Raw genomic sequence first — 15,734 nt, forward strand, 5'->3', positions numbered from 1 at the left:
CTCCATGTGAGGCTCAAGCTTAAAACTTCGGCAGAGCGCAGCCCACTATACTTGCACAGAGATACCATGCACTGATCACCTTCAGCACTAGAGCAACACATTAATGCTTACCTCTACTTTCCTGGTTGTACATTAACTCGGTAAACCGAGTTTCTCCGATTCCATGGCTGGTCACTGCGATCATACGATCATCTTCACCACTGGTTCTGACCCCGTGTAAGGCAAGTGGTGAGCTACTCATTGCAAAGATGTAAAAATGTACAACTTCAAGTTTTGCCTTCACTAACCCATGAGCCTTTTATTTTGTTTCTCATCTGTAGAAATCCTAAAGCTTTCATCTTGAACAGACTCAATAACAGATCTCCATTGTGTCTCTGGCATCAAATTCCAAAATGTAAACCCCTTCTGAATTCTTCCACCGCAGTCCACTGTTTGGGAAGTTTTCCTGTTCAGGGGAATGCACTTGCCAATGTGTCAACTGCTGCTCCCTGCATTCGCTCTGGCACTGCACTCATTTTCCTTCTGACACTTACTCACTGTGTTGCTGTGATCATACAGTGACTTGGTAGCGCACGGCCAGGAAAATGATACAGATCAAGGGTTTTGCATTGTTGAATTCAATTGTCAGTTTAGCCTTATTTAGGATTTTGAAATTGTCTGTTGTGTACACAGGTGCATGTCAAAAATATCTGAGTGGAAGAAAGGTGTTCTGAGTAATGACATTGAGCACTATGCACTCTCCTCCAGTCTGGAAAACAATTCCTCACAGACAACGTTACACCTCCTGCTGTCACGGGCTCTTCATTCCATTGACTTCAAATCTTCATAGAAATCAACAGACCTTGTTATATCGTCATTTCTTCATTTTTGTTCAGATCACTGTGAGCAGAGAGTCACAGTGGGAGTCTGTTTGCCCCACAACTCAGAGGTAAGACGATACTCTTGGAACCGTCCTGTACTATTTATCATTTCACCAATGCCAAGGAGAAATATCTGCTGCTCAGCATAATTTACGCAATTCACTTATTCATAATGTCAAATGTGCCCCCAGCTTATGGAACGAGGTGGCCGAGAGGTTAAGGCGATGGACTGCTCATCCATTGTGTTCTGCACGCGTGGGTTCGAATCCCACTCTCGTCGCTGTTATCAAGGATTTTCAATTTTGCTATCTTTGGATGATCACAGCTGTCCAATTGTCTGTTTATATGCATCGACGCTATAATAAAATCGAAAAGAATAATTTGAGTCTGTTGCCTAAACCGCATTGAAATGTAGACTGTATTGGGATAATGAAAAGGAACGCGATTGGCTTTTCCAAGTCAAGTTGCTGTGAACTTTTATCGTATGAAAGAGATCCAGGAGAACCACATAACGAGAGATGCGAAGTGCATGTTGATGCATGTGATTCTTAATGAGTGTTTTGTCAGATGAAATCTGTAGCAGGTTGGGTAGAAGTGATTCATCTTGGTGAAAAGAGCACAGAGAGACAGCACGAAACAATGGAGATATTTCAAAAGTGGCAGGGGCTGGGTGTAGGGGCACCCGAAAATTGGCTCCAAATGCACAGTAGAGAATTTCCGATGTGGGTGCCGTGCATGGGCACGGACAGACTTACACATTGGTCTCATCCTTTCTCCTTGCTCTCGCCATTGATGAATGCTGGACATAAGACACATATAAGCATAAGATGTGTGAAGCAAGATCCCTCTCGTTATGCACACACTTGATGCATCATATTGAATTATGAACAACTGTAGAAGTCAGCAAGTTAACTGCAGGGTTGGAATCTAAACTGTGTATCAATAACCGCAGATTTATGCAGCATAAACATGAAAACTGATTTAAAATGTGTTTATACGCATGTCATTAACAGACGGTTTGTTCTAATATCCATGTGGCAGAAAGAAGTAGACACCACATTTCAAGGTGGATGACAACATTACCAATTTTTTTCAGAATTTGAGATCTATTTGATCATTTGACACGGTGACCAAGTTTAATTTAAATAATACAAACCAAATTCCCTCACTTGAAATAAAAGAGTGATTCCATTACAAACATTGTCCTTGCTAAGTAGCAGTTACTCAACATGAAAAATAGAATGTGATTTCTAGTGAGCATATGTCAATTAGCACGATTATCTTACTTCGGATTGACTGCAATATGCACATGCAAAATAAGTTTTAAGAAAGAAGTCCTTTTGAAAATAATGATTCGGTGGTGATTAAAAGTAAGATTACGTTCTCATGATGTGGATATTGCACCAATGGCTCCAGTGGTGGAAATGGTCAGTGGGCAGTATTTCTATGATGGTATAGCGGTATGTGAGCTGCCAGGGATGGGAGCTCCCTTTTCATCTGGAGCAGCGTCTGTTGACATGGACCAGGGAGCATTGTGACATCAGTCTGGGAGTTCTAACCACACCTGGAGCAGCTTTTATTGACATGGAGCAGGGAGCTTTGGGGCAGCAGGCTGGGAGTTCCAACCTCACCTGGAGCAGCTTCTATTGACATGGAGCAGCAGGGAGCATTGGGACATCAGACTGCGAGATCCAACATCATTTGGAGCAGCTTCAGTTGATATGGAGCAGGGCGCTTTGCGAGATCAGTCTGGGAGCTCCACTCTCACCTTGAGCTGCTTTTAATGACATGGCGCAGCAGGGAACATTGCGACATCAGATTGGTAGACCCAACATCAACTGGACCTTTTCGATTGAAATGGAGCAGGGAGTATTGGGACATCAGACTGGGAGCTGCAACTTCAACTAGAGTAGCTTCTATTGACATGGACCAGCATGGAGAATTGGAACGTCAGGTTGGGAGCTCCAACCTCTCCTGGAACAGGTTTTATTTGCATGGAAGAGGACGCAGTATTGGGACATTAGGCTGGAGGAAAGGGTATTCCCTCAGATGTTAACTGATTTATGAAAATTCTGTCATGGGAAAATAATTAATTCATTAGATATTAAAGACAAGTCCTGCAAATATTCAACTCAGGAGAGAAATGGATGTGATGTTTCAAGTCTTTGATTTTTCTTTTCTGGCCGACTCTGCACTAGATTACATCACCGGAAGGACGTTTTTACTAATTTCATATTATTCAGTTTCCTGCAAATACGGACAGGTCATTAACATAATATAAATCTGAAAATTAATGGGAATATGCGATGTTATGATTAGGCTTGAGTTTACCTCTAATTATGGTGAAAACATTGCAAAGTAAGTTGTAATTTCCTTGATCAGCAGTGACCTCATTGATTGGCTGATCAAATTGTGAATGATGGTTTTTTTAGGACAACGTGAAGTGAATCATTGATGGTGATTATCTTTGTTCTTTGGTCACCTTGTGACTGTTACTTTTATTGCTCCTGTCACTGTTAGCATCACAGCTCTGCAGCATGTAAAATCTCAGCTGTGCATCTGGCCAGTGGTACAGCCATTCGTAGAGCTGGCTACGGATCAGGCGGGTGCAGGTTCGAATTTTGCTTGGCGCAAGCGCATTGTGGAGATTCAGCACACATCCAAAGTAATCTTTTTTGTTACACTGAGGTGGATAATGTTTGAAATTTTCATCTCCAGGAACGAAAATTCTTTTACTGTCTTCGATCAGTTAAACATTACCAAGGGTTATCAAAGTTAAAAAGCACATGGCATCAGATTGTATCGAACAATATTTGGAAGCACCAGTGTTCCATGCACTGTTTCTTCATCAGGTGGTTGTGAACTGTTGGGCTCTACTATGGCTTTGTGATTTTTTTTAAATTTGTCCACCCCAGTCCAATACCAATACATCCACGTCATGGGTACCATCGACACCACGAACGGTCGGTTAAAGTCCAGATGATCTTCCGTAACATCGCGCATATTGACACACACATCAAGTTCCTGCAGAAAGGCACCCACCTGATGAAGGAGATGCTCTCTGAAAGCTAGTATCTCCAAATAAACCTGATGTTGTGTAATTTTTAACTTTGTCTATCCAACTCAAACACTGGCACTTCCATATCATAGAGAACATCAGTCATGTCGCAGCGCTGTCAGAGATGGCAATCCTGGAATAGCCTCACCCATTGCTCATAAGGTACGTTTCATTTTCAGAAAGCAACCCACTCAATCGCTGCAGCTCTTATGTATGAATAGCACAGAAAAGAAATAGCTGAGACTCAGTTTTGTCAGTTCTTTGAAATTCTTTGGGAAGTGGAATCAGAGGAGAACTGTCAACGGTGTAGAGAGAGGGAAGACACTTTTCTCTTCATTCAAGGGCTGGGGTATTGACTGATCTAAGGCATGAAACAGATTCCTGGTAAAGCTGCTCTCTCTGCGTCAGGAACACGACGTCCTGATTTCCTGAACGGTAATGAAATCCAGGCCACTCAGTTAAAGCGACGAATACTAACAACTAGACCACCAGGGATGTGGGCAGTTGCACAGTTTCTTCATGACGCAGTTTTTGGAATTATGTCACTGCAGATATATTTGCCCTCAAAAATGATTGGATTATCGAGTGTTTACAGCACAGAAATGGGTCCCATCATCTCACTTCCCAGCACTTGGTCTGCAACCTTGTAAACTCTGACGTTTCACGTGTTCATTTCAATGCTAATTTCTTTGGAACGTTTTAATCTCGTAAGACACAATAAATTGGATTGAAGTTTGAGATGGGAAAAATGTGTTCACACCCGGTCGGGGAGCTGCATCCCATTTTTACGCATAGACTGAAGCACGCAGACACATTTCCCCAAGAGTGACACAGGCCTCAGGAGAAAACAAGCACAAAGTCACATTTCACCCACTTGGCTGATATTGTCCCATTTCAGACTTCAACACCAGCAAAGAAAGGAAGCATTCAGCCCTCCAGTCCCAGTGTTCCTTGCCCATTCTTTCCCCATCTCTCTCTAGTATATACTGTCTCACCTCGTCTTGCTGGCAAACTGGATCACTGCTCACGCCCGTTTTTTCCTGTCCTGCTGAACCGTTTTCCTCAAGTTATTGGAATTAAAACCAGGAATGGGCTATTTCAAGCACTTTTTAAGTGTACAAGTCCAGTGTTATCACCACTGAGCCAACACATTGCCAGCTCAGAGAGAAGGTCTGAGACATCAGAAACTGAAATACAACAGATGATAGGATAGCCTTAGTATTGTAAACCAACCAACAAGGCCGGAATGGAGCCGAAGGGACCATGCACAGAAGGATAGCAGAATAGAATGACGAATCTCATGGTGTCCAGGGTGATGTTAACAGAAATCGTCCCTGGTAGTCAAGTGATGAGGATTCAATAGTTTCACTGTCTTGGCTTGTTAAAGGTTAACTTTTACAGTAATCAATATGAAATACTGCCTGATCTTTCGAAGCAGAATGATGTTGTGCAGCATTCCGAATCGCTTCCCTGCATGTTACAGGTCCACATCAGCAATGTCAGCTGCAATTGCCTGACGTTCAATCAGTTTAAATCAAGAACGGAGAGGGCGTCACTAAAATGGAAGGGGAATGGTGGTTTGTGAGAGTTAACTGGTGGAGCCAGGTTTAATGTAGATAATGAATATTGGTTTTCCTGTTTACCTTGGTATACTGATCAGTCCGGATCAATTACGCACATTGTCTGCCCTTTGTGTAATGTTCTTTGTACATTTCACCTCGGTTCAGCGTTCCGGGGGTCCACGCATTTTTAATTTAGCACATTTTACTCAGGTCGATTTTGCAGCTTCATATATGGGCAAACAAGTTTGTGAACAGAAAGACACCATTCAGACCATCAAGTCTGTTCCTGTATTGAATGGTTTCATGTCAGATCTGATAACCTTGAACTGCACTTTCTTGCCTTTTCCCATAACGCTTGATGTCTTTGCTGTTTGAAGATCTGCCGATCTCAGCCTCATTACACTGAATGACCCTTCCTCAACAGCCTTCTTGTACAAGAAAGTCCACGGCTCCAGAACTGTCTGAGAGAATAAATGCTTCCTCATCTCTGTTTTAATTGTGAGATCCGCATTATAATACGAAGTTAAATATCACATAACACCAGGTCATAGTCCAACAGTTTAATTGGAAGCATTAACTATTGGAGAGATGCTTCTTCATCAGGTAGTTGTGGAGTTCACAGTTGTAAGAAACAGAATTTATAGCAAAAGTTTGCAGTGCGATGTAATTGAAATTATATTTTGAAAAATACCTTGATTATTTGTTAAGTCTTCCATCTGTTAAGATGACTATGTTAGGTTCGCTTCTTTGTTATGTGATTCGCAAAACTTTCTTTTAATAGTTACATTCTTAGGTAAACTTTAACAATTAGTGTCAGTCCAGATAATATCTTGAAGTTGTTCGTTCCTGTGTGCTGTGTCCGTGCCATAATGTTTAGACTGACGCTAATCTAAAAAAAAAGATGCTGCAGGCAAGGATGCTTTGAGGCATGGTACATTGGTGAAACCGAGCAGAGGCTACAGCAACAGATAAATGGGCACTGCACATCGATCAACAGACAGGTGTGCCCCTTCCCGGTTGGAGAGCACATCAGTGGTCCAGAATATTCCACCTCGGCCTTTGGGGTGACAATCCACCAAGGCGGAATTCGGAGCAGGCAGCAGGTAAAAGTGCCCGAGCAGAAGCTGATAGCTAAGTTCGGTACCCATGAGGATGACCTCAACCGGGACCTTGGATTCATGTCACAGTACAGGTGATCCCATTGCACGATCTACACACAGAGATACTCCTACACACACACACACACACACACACACACACACACACACACACACACACACACACACACACACACACACACACACACACACACACACACACACACACACACACACACACACACACACACACATATATACGTTTGTGGGGTGAATTTGTACTTGCACAGTTACATTGTACTTTGCTCAAAAACTACATGAATCCATGTCAGCCTCTGTTAAATCATTTATTAAAATTAGAATCAGTCTAAACATTATGGAAAAGACAGCAGCACAAGGGGGGCTGACACCAATTGTTCAAGTTCACCTGAGAATGTAACTTTAAAATAAAATGTTTTGCGCTTTACAAATGAAAGAAGTGAAGTGAAGCTAACATGGTTATTCTAACAGATGGGAGACTTAGCAAACTATCATGGTAATTTTCAATGTATAATTTCAGTTACATCACACTGCAAATTTGTGCTATAAATTCTGTGCTTTATAACAGTGTACTCCACAACCACCTGACGAATGAGCACCAGTCGGAAAGCTCGTACATCCAATTAAACCTGTTGGACTGTAACCTGGTGTTGTGTGATTTACAAATTTGCTCACCCCAGTCCAAAACCGGTATCTCCAAGTCATTCGATACCAGGCGCTCTGGTCACAGAGCTGGAAATGTGTTGCTGGAAAAGCGCAGCAGGTCAGGCAGCATCCAGGGAACAGGAGAATCGACGTTTCGGGCATAAGCCCTTCTTCAGGAATGAGGAAAGTTTGTCCAGCAGGCTAAGATAAAAGGTAGGGAGGAGGGATTAGGGGGAGGGGCGTCGGAAATGTGACAGGTGGAATGAGGTCAAGGTGAGGGTGAAAGGTCAGACTGGGGTGGGGGCGGAGAGGTCTGGAAGAAGATTGCAGGTTAGGAAGGCGGTGCTGAATTCGATGGATTTGACTGAGACAGGGAGGGGGGAGGGGAAATGAGGAAACTGGTGAAATCCGAGTTCATCCCTTGTGGTTGGAGGGTTCCTAGGCGGAAGATGAGGCGTTCTTCCTCCAACCGTCGTTTTGTTGTGGTCTGACGATGGAGGAGTCCAAAGACCGTCATCTCCCAGACCGTCCATAACCTCATCACCTCGGGGGATCTCCCATCCACCGCCTCCAACCTCATAGTCCCACAACCCCGCACCTCTCGCTTCTACCTCCCGCCCAAAATCCACAAACCTGCCTGCCCCGGCCGACCCATTGTCTCCGCCTGCTCCTGCCCCACCGAAATCATCTCCGCATACCTTGACACCGTCCTGTCCCCCTTAGTCCAAGAACTCCCCACCTACGTTCGGGACACCACCCATGCCCTCCACCTGCTCCATGATTTTCGTTTCCCGGGTCCCCAACGCCTTATTTTCACCATGGACATCCAGTCCCTGTACACCTCCATCCCCCATCACGAAGGACTCAAAGCCCTCCGCTTCTTTCTTTCCCGCCGTACCGACCAGTACCCTTCCACTGACACCCTCCTTCGACTGACTGAACTGGTCCTCACCCTGAACAACTTCTCTTTCCAATCCTCCCACTTCCTCCAAACGAAAGGAGTAGCCATGGGCACCCGCATGGGCCCCAGCTATGCCTGCCTCTTTGTAGGATATGTGGAACAATCCATCTTCCGCAACTACACTGGCCCCACCCCCCACCTTTTCCTCCGCTACATCGATGACTGTATCGGCGCCGCCTCGTGCTCCCACGAGGAGGTTGAACAGTTCATCCACTTCACCAACACCTTCCACCCCGACCTCAAATTCACCTGGACAGTCTCAGATTCCTCCCTCCCCTTCCTCGACCTTTCTATTTCTATCTCAGGCGACCGAATCAACACGGACATCTACTACAAACCGACCGACTCCCACAGCTACCTGGACTACACCTCCTCCCATCCTGCCCCCTGTAAAAACGCCATCCCATTCTCCCAATTCCTTCGACTCCGCCGCATCTGCTCCCAGGAGGACCAGTTCCAAAAACGCACAACCCAGATGGCCTCCTTCTTCAAGGACCGCAATTTCCCCCCCGACGTGGTCGATGATGCCCTCCACCGCATCTCTTCCACTTCCCGCATCTCCGCCCTTGAGCCCCGCCCCTCCAACCGCCACCAGAACAGAAACCCACTGGTCCTCACCTACCACCCCACCAATCTCCATGTACAGCGCATCATCCGCCGTCATTTCCGCTACCTCCAAACGGACCCCACCACCAAGGATATATTTCCCTCCCCTCCCCTATCAGCATTCCGTAAAGACCACTCCCTCCGTGACTCCCTCGTCAGATCCACAACCCCCACCAACCCAACCTCCACTCCCGGCACCTTCCCCTGCAACCGCAGGAGGTGCAAGACTAGCGCCCACACCTCCCCCCTCACCTCCCTCCAAGGCCCCAAAGGAAACTTCCATATCCGCCACAGATTCACCTGCACCTCCACAACACATCATCTATTGCATCCTCTGCACCCGATGTGGCCTCCTCTATATTGGGGAGACAGGCCGGCTACTTGCGGAGCTTTTCAGAGAACACCTCTGGGACACCCGGACCAACCAACCCAACCACCCTGTAGCTCAACATTTCAATTCCCCCTCCCACTCCACCAAGGATATGCAGGTCTTTGGACTCCTCCATCGTCAGACCACAACAAAACGACGGTTGGAGGAAGAACGCCTCATCTTCCGCCAAGAACCCTCCAACCACAAGGGATGAACTCGGATTTCACCAGTTTCCTCATTTCCCCTCCCCCCACCCTGTCTCAGTCAAATCCACCGAATTCAGCACCGCCTTCCTAACCTGCAATCTTCTTCCCGACCTCTCCGCCCCCACCCCAGTCTGACCTTTCACCCTCACCTTGACCTCTTTCCACCTATCACATTTCCGACGCCCCTCCCCCAAGTCCCTCCTCCCTACCTTTTATCTTAGCCTGCTGGACAAACTTTCCTCATTCCTGAAGAAGGGCTTATGCCCGAAACGTCGATTCTCCTGTTCCCTGGATGCTGCCTGACCTGCTGCGCTTTTAAAGCAACACATTTCCAGCTCTGATCTCCAGCATCTGCAGACCTCACTTTCTCCGCTCTGGTCACAGAACCAACCTTTCTGCATCCAACTTTTTAAATCCTTGAAAAGAACTGTATGTTTCAATAAGGATCATTTTTGTAGTACTGAGTCTGAGCAGGCAAAAGCAACTGATTTCAGCGTTTCTTCCCATTTGATTTCATCTCCGATATGAAATTTTCACTGACTCTGACAGAACTGCTATCTTTGCTGTTTTGTAATGTCAGGAATTCATGTTCAATTTAAGATTTTCATAAGGAGCAACAAATCTTTTTTTTCCCTGACTGGAAATCAACATTGGGAAATAGCATTGAGACAGCTGAATTTCAGCACTTGCGCACCAAGGAAGACATATGCAATGTTTACAACTTTTCTTGGTGACTTTGTTTTTGCCTTTTTGGTTCAGTTGAAAAATGACAGTCATTGAGTTTTTAAAAGCGTGGCGAGAGGCCCTTCAGCCTATTGCATCAGTATCAGTCATCAAACATCTAGTTTATAAACACAGTTTCCTGCACGTGACTCATCGCCTGGTGTGTTCTAACATTCCAAGTCTTCAGTTAAATTGTTATTCAATTTCTTAAGTGCTTAAGAAGTTTCTTCTTCAGGTTCCTTCTTCTTTCTATTAAATGGTTTAGATTCCAGTACAGACACAAGGTGCATGTTGCAGAAGTCATGTGTTTGTACTTTCACTGTCTCAGCGGGAGCTGCAATCCTTCCCCACGCTGATTCAGATAGCACTGTCCTTCCTGTGACCTGTCACATGGAGAATGGAAGGATAGGCATTAATATGCTTCACTTGGGAACGGAGCGACAGTTTTAAAACATTTACACTGCGCCAGCGAGGAATTGAGCTTCTATCTCCCGCATAACATGTTTCGACACGAACCACTGTACTACCGAGGACAACAGTTGCAAAGGAGACCCCTCAGCCCGTTGTGGCTCTATTTGTCAAAAACATCTGCTTTATGACCCGAATCGTTTAAACCACAGACTTAAAAGTATTGGCAGAACATATTCACATCTGAATATTTCTGCCTCTCTGACCCTTACAGACAGTGTGTTCCAAATGCCAACACCCGGCAGCCTATACCGCTTTTCCACGCATCTACTTAAACCTTTCTGTCTTTCTCATTAAATTTGTGGCCCCCTGTGATCGATCTCTCCATCGATGGGAAACGCTTCTTTCATCTACCTTATCCATACCCCTCATTATTTTGTACATCTGTACAATGCCTTCTCACAAACTCCCCTGCACGGTGACAAACAATCACAGCCTGTCCTGTCTCTCTTCATGACTGAAACTCTTCAGCCCAGACGCTATCCGAGTGAATCTCTCCTCCACCTTTCCCACTGCATCACATTCCTGGACTCACGTGAATTGCACAATAGTCTAGGTCGAGCCGAATGAACCTTTTTTTCATTCTGTAACAGCATGCGGGGTGGTTCTGCAGCATTTATTGCCTTGCGGTCTGGAGTCAGACCAGTTAAGGACGTAGTGAAACAGATGGGTTTTTCAGACAACGCATTTAGCATATTCTTAATTGTCGCAACCAGTAACACTGAGGGCAACGGCACAGACTTGACGGTATCAACGTGAAAGTATATGTTAGATTGTGCAATGCCTCAGTAAAATGGGATGTGAGACGGAAAAGAGAGTTAGGGAGAGTTGGAGGGAGAGACATCTTCCAGAACTTTTGGGTTTAAATCCTGATACATGAAACGCAGAACCATCAGAGAAGGTGATTCGATGGAAAACACCTCGGAGAATATTATCATGTAAAAACGATTAATTCCTTACCGTGTTTCACCAAAAGTAAACCTTTGAGAGAACTAACAGCCATGTCGTGGATTCGTGCCGAGGACGCTGCAATCACAACACAGAATAAGAACCACTAAATAGTTACAGCACTCCACAGAGAACTTTTGCAAACTGCCGCCAGTATTGTAGCAGAGGAAATGTCAGGGAGAACGTACAATATCAGGCCTTAGCGACAGGTGTGTGGGAACTCAGAATGGGTTGAATCTTTAACTTTAACGTTCTCAGAGACTGTGGAGTTTTCATGAATGAGAGTATTGGAGAATGAGATTAATGAAATTTTCCAAACTCCTGGGACAGTGCAGGATATTGTTGAAACGTATGCTTCAATAGCATTATAGTTTAACATCGGCTACTTCATCACTTTGCCCACACAAGGCAATACCACTGTTGCAGGCAATCACACAAAATCCGAGTTCCAGACCCGGAATCGTAGAAACGGTGTGAAGCAGCCACGAAGATCCAATGGGAAATTGGGATGGAATGACAGGAAAGAGGCGCGTGTATTTCCGAGGGTGGGATTTCTCCTGGTCAAAAGCGGGACGGAACGGAATACTTGCCAACATTTATATTATTATAGCCATAAGTAGTACATGTTGCTGAGACAGCCGATTGGCGCATCTAAAGGGTGTTGAAACTTTAACTTTGAGGTGGCAAGTTTCGAAACTTCATTTTCCTATTTGGATCAGTGTTTTTGACATTGGCAATAGCAGCTGCTTTTGCTCGCATCAGCTCAGAATCCGCTTCTTGTTCCCAGTAAATACTGCAACCTGGAGAAGGTTGCGTTGTGGTTTTGTAATAAACTAGTCATCCTTGTGGACTCAGACACGGAACTGGTAATGCTAAAGTTCGACGAATAAAACCTGGAATTAAAGCCTGACCTCAGGAACAGAGATCATGACTTTAATTTCCTGCAATCCCATCCATGAATGGGATGCTACTATCTTTACCCAATCCTGCCTACTTGTGACTCCAGGTCCAGAAAAACATAGCTGACCCTTAATCCGAGAATGCTGATCATGTGGCGAAGCAGGCCATTTGGCCCTTCCAGTCGACAGCATCCCTCCGAAGCACATCCTATGAGCCCCACATTCCATACCTATTCCTTTCCCCCTTCATTTCTCATGGCTGATCCCAGTAACCTGCACCCGTTCAGACTGTGGGAGGAAACTCACACAAGCAAGGAGAGAATTTGCACACAGTCACACGAGACTGTGATAAAATCCATGTCTCTCATGCAGCAAGACAGCAGCGAATCAGGAAGAACAACAAATGCTGTCCTGATCAGTGACATCCACACCCTGTGGGTATATCAGGAAAAATAAAAATACATTCACAACATGGACAACGGGACTTGCGTCTGCGTGGACATGATTTTAACCAATCGTTCCCCCTTGGGTAGATATAAGGACATCGATATCACAGAGAAACCAGGAAAATGCGAGATTCAATTGACTGCTGAAGTGGAAACTCATTTATTCAGTCAAACTGGGGACAGACTGTTCAACAGTCCCATGTGTGGAAAGGGCTCAGTGAGCAAATGAACCTCCGGAGTAACCAGCAAGATTACATATCCGAGAAGGAGATCGACTAAACTGTCATTGCTGCTGTTTATCACAACCATCTGCCATTTCGATAGACTCAAAGTCATAGACTCAAGCAAAATGAAAACAGGTATTTCTCTCCAACCAGTACATGCTGAACATCATGCCAAACTAAAAGAGTCGCATCTGACGGCTGCTGTAACTGCTGAGGCTTAATAATGCCTTTGTAATATTATTACTGCATTGTTAATACGAATGTCCAGATATAATTCTGTGGACACGGGTTCAAATCCTGGCATGGCAGATGCTGGAATTTTATTTCAATAAATACCTAGAGCTGAAGAGTATAATGATGATGTTGAATCAGTTGTTGTAGATCTGATTCACTAATGCCTGTTAGCGAAGAAAACTGCGATACTTATCTAGTCTGGCTGGGATTTGATTCCAGATCCAAAATATCGTGATTGATTCTGAACTGCTCTATGGGCAATAAATAATGGACTGGGCATGAATGAATGGCTTTTTTAATCCCACTGAAACTTTCCAATTCATTTATCGATCCAAATATTCTGTTAATGTTGTAAATTTCCTTTCATTCATTACTGCCTCAGGAAGTGAATTGCACACATGAACCATCCTCTGTTAAAAAGTCTCTCATGCCTTATTTTAAATATCTCTCTTTTCACCTTAAACATTCGCCCTCTCGTCTAAAAGTCCACCTCCTTGGAGAAAAGACAGTTACAGTTAACTCTATCCGAACTCTTAATAGTCTATAACTTTCTATCAGGTCACCTTTCAAGCTCCCGTGTTCGAGAGAAATTATTCTCAGCCTATCTAGCCTTTCATTATAACTCAAACCTTCCCCACTAGCAATATGCTGGTATACCTCTTCTAAACCTACTCCAGCTGAACAATTTCCTTGCGATTACTGGGCGACAAGAACTGGACGCAGTGTTCCAGAAGATGCCTCACCCAATGTCCTAGTCAACTTGAACATAATGTACCAACTCCTGCGCTCAAAGGACTCAGCAACGAAGGCAAGATGACATTTTTTAACCATTCTGTCTATATGTGAAACAAACGAAAAAGAATTCTGTACCTACATCCCCGGCCACCATGTTCCACAACACTATGCAGCGCCCTAATACAAAACGTGAAATTGGAGTAGGCTTTCACGAATTTTTGAAGGTGATTGCACAAGGAATCAAGTGGTCTCGAGGGGTTAGAGATACATTCTGTTCTTGACCGTAGGTGGGAATATAAGAGCAGGGAAGTGATGCTGGAACTTTAGAAACTGCCTGTTTAGAGAAGAGTCAGAGGACCGGCCACAAGTCTGGTAGGGGATCAAAGTTTCGCCCCATAAACCTTGATCCCCTTGAATACCACGCTGCTGCATATCTCAGTCTGACATATAATCAAAGACCTGGCTTCCACAGCATTAATCTTTTTTTTTCGGAGGAATGATAAAATAAAGGATGGAGGGCTGAAATAGACCATTTGGCAGATCAAGTATGGATCAGAATTCAATCAGATCTTCGCTGACAATGCTCCAAGTCAGGCTGGCACGTTCCTTGGAGGGGAACCTGCAGATGGAGTTATTCGATGCATAAGTCCATAAGACAATAGGAGCAGGAATTAACCCATTCAGCGCCGTGAGTCTGCTCTGCCATTAAATCATCGTAGATATCTTTCTAAACCCAATTCTCCTGCTTTCGCCCCATAAACCTTGATCCCCTTGAAAACCACGCTGCTGCATATCTCAGTCTGACATATAATCAAAGACCTGGCTTCCACAGCCTTATCTGACAATGAATTCCATACATTCACCACTTGCTGCCTGAATAGGTGTCTCTTATTACTGCTCTCAAATGTCTTCCCTTTTCTCCAAGGCTGTGCCTTTCGGTTCTAGTCTCTACTAAAAATGGAAACACCTTCCCAGCATCCACTCTGTCCAGGCCATTCACGATTCAATAAGTACCAATTAGACTTCCTCTTATCCTTCTAAACTTCATGGGTATAGATCCAGATTCCTCAAACGTTCCTCATGTGTCAAGCTTTTCATTCCTGGGACCATAATCGTGAATCACCTCTGAACACACCCCAGGACCAGTGCATCCTTCCTGAAATTTGAGGACCAAACGTGCGCACAGTAATCCAGATGTGGCCTGACTCGACCCTTATAGAGCCTCGGAAGTGCATCCCTGCTTTTATATTCAAACATTCCAAAAATAAATGTCATTTTTGCAATTATCTTCTTAACTACAGATTCAACCTACAAGTTCATCTTGAGATAATCCTGGGCTAAGACTCTCAAGTATCTTTGCACACCAGACATGTGAACTTTCGCCCCATTTAGACAATAGTCCGTATCTTTATTCTTCCTGCCAAAGTGCATAGCCTCACACTTTCCCATAGCTTGCTCCATCTGCCATGTAATTTCCGACTCGCCCTACATGTCCATATCCTTCTGCAGCATCCCCGCCTTCTCATGCTAACTGTCCTTCTGTCTTTGCATTGTCTGCAAATTGACACATATTGCCCTCAGGTATTTTATCTAGATCGCTAATGGAGACAATGACAAGTTGTGGTCCCAACACAGCCTTGAGGAACGCCACTT

General features: G+C 44.6%; 1 non-coding gene across 1 annotated transcript; it reads left to right on the forward strand.

Annotated features, from left to right (window-relative positions):
* Positions 1-1,058: 1,058 nt before the first annotated feature.
* Positions 1,059-1,140, forward strand: trnas-gcu (transfer RNA serine (anticodon GCU)). The gene has a single exon. It is a non-coding gene; the product is annotated as a tRNA-Ser (tRNA).
* Positions 1,141-15,734: the final 14,594 nt, after the last annotated feature.

This window comes from Chiloscyllium plagiosum, unplaced genomic scaffold (genome assembly GCF_037043375.1).
Source record: "Chiloscyllium plagiosum isolate Xiang-an unplaced genomic scaffold, Cpla_swu_hap1 HiC_scaffold_18, whole genome shotgun sequence".
Classification (NCBI taxonomy): Eukaryota; Metazoa; Chordata; class Chondrichthyes; order Orectolobiformes; family Hemiscylliidae; genus Chiloscyllium; species Chiloscyllium plagiosum.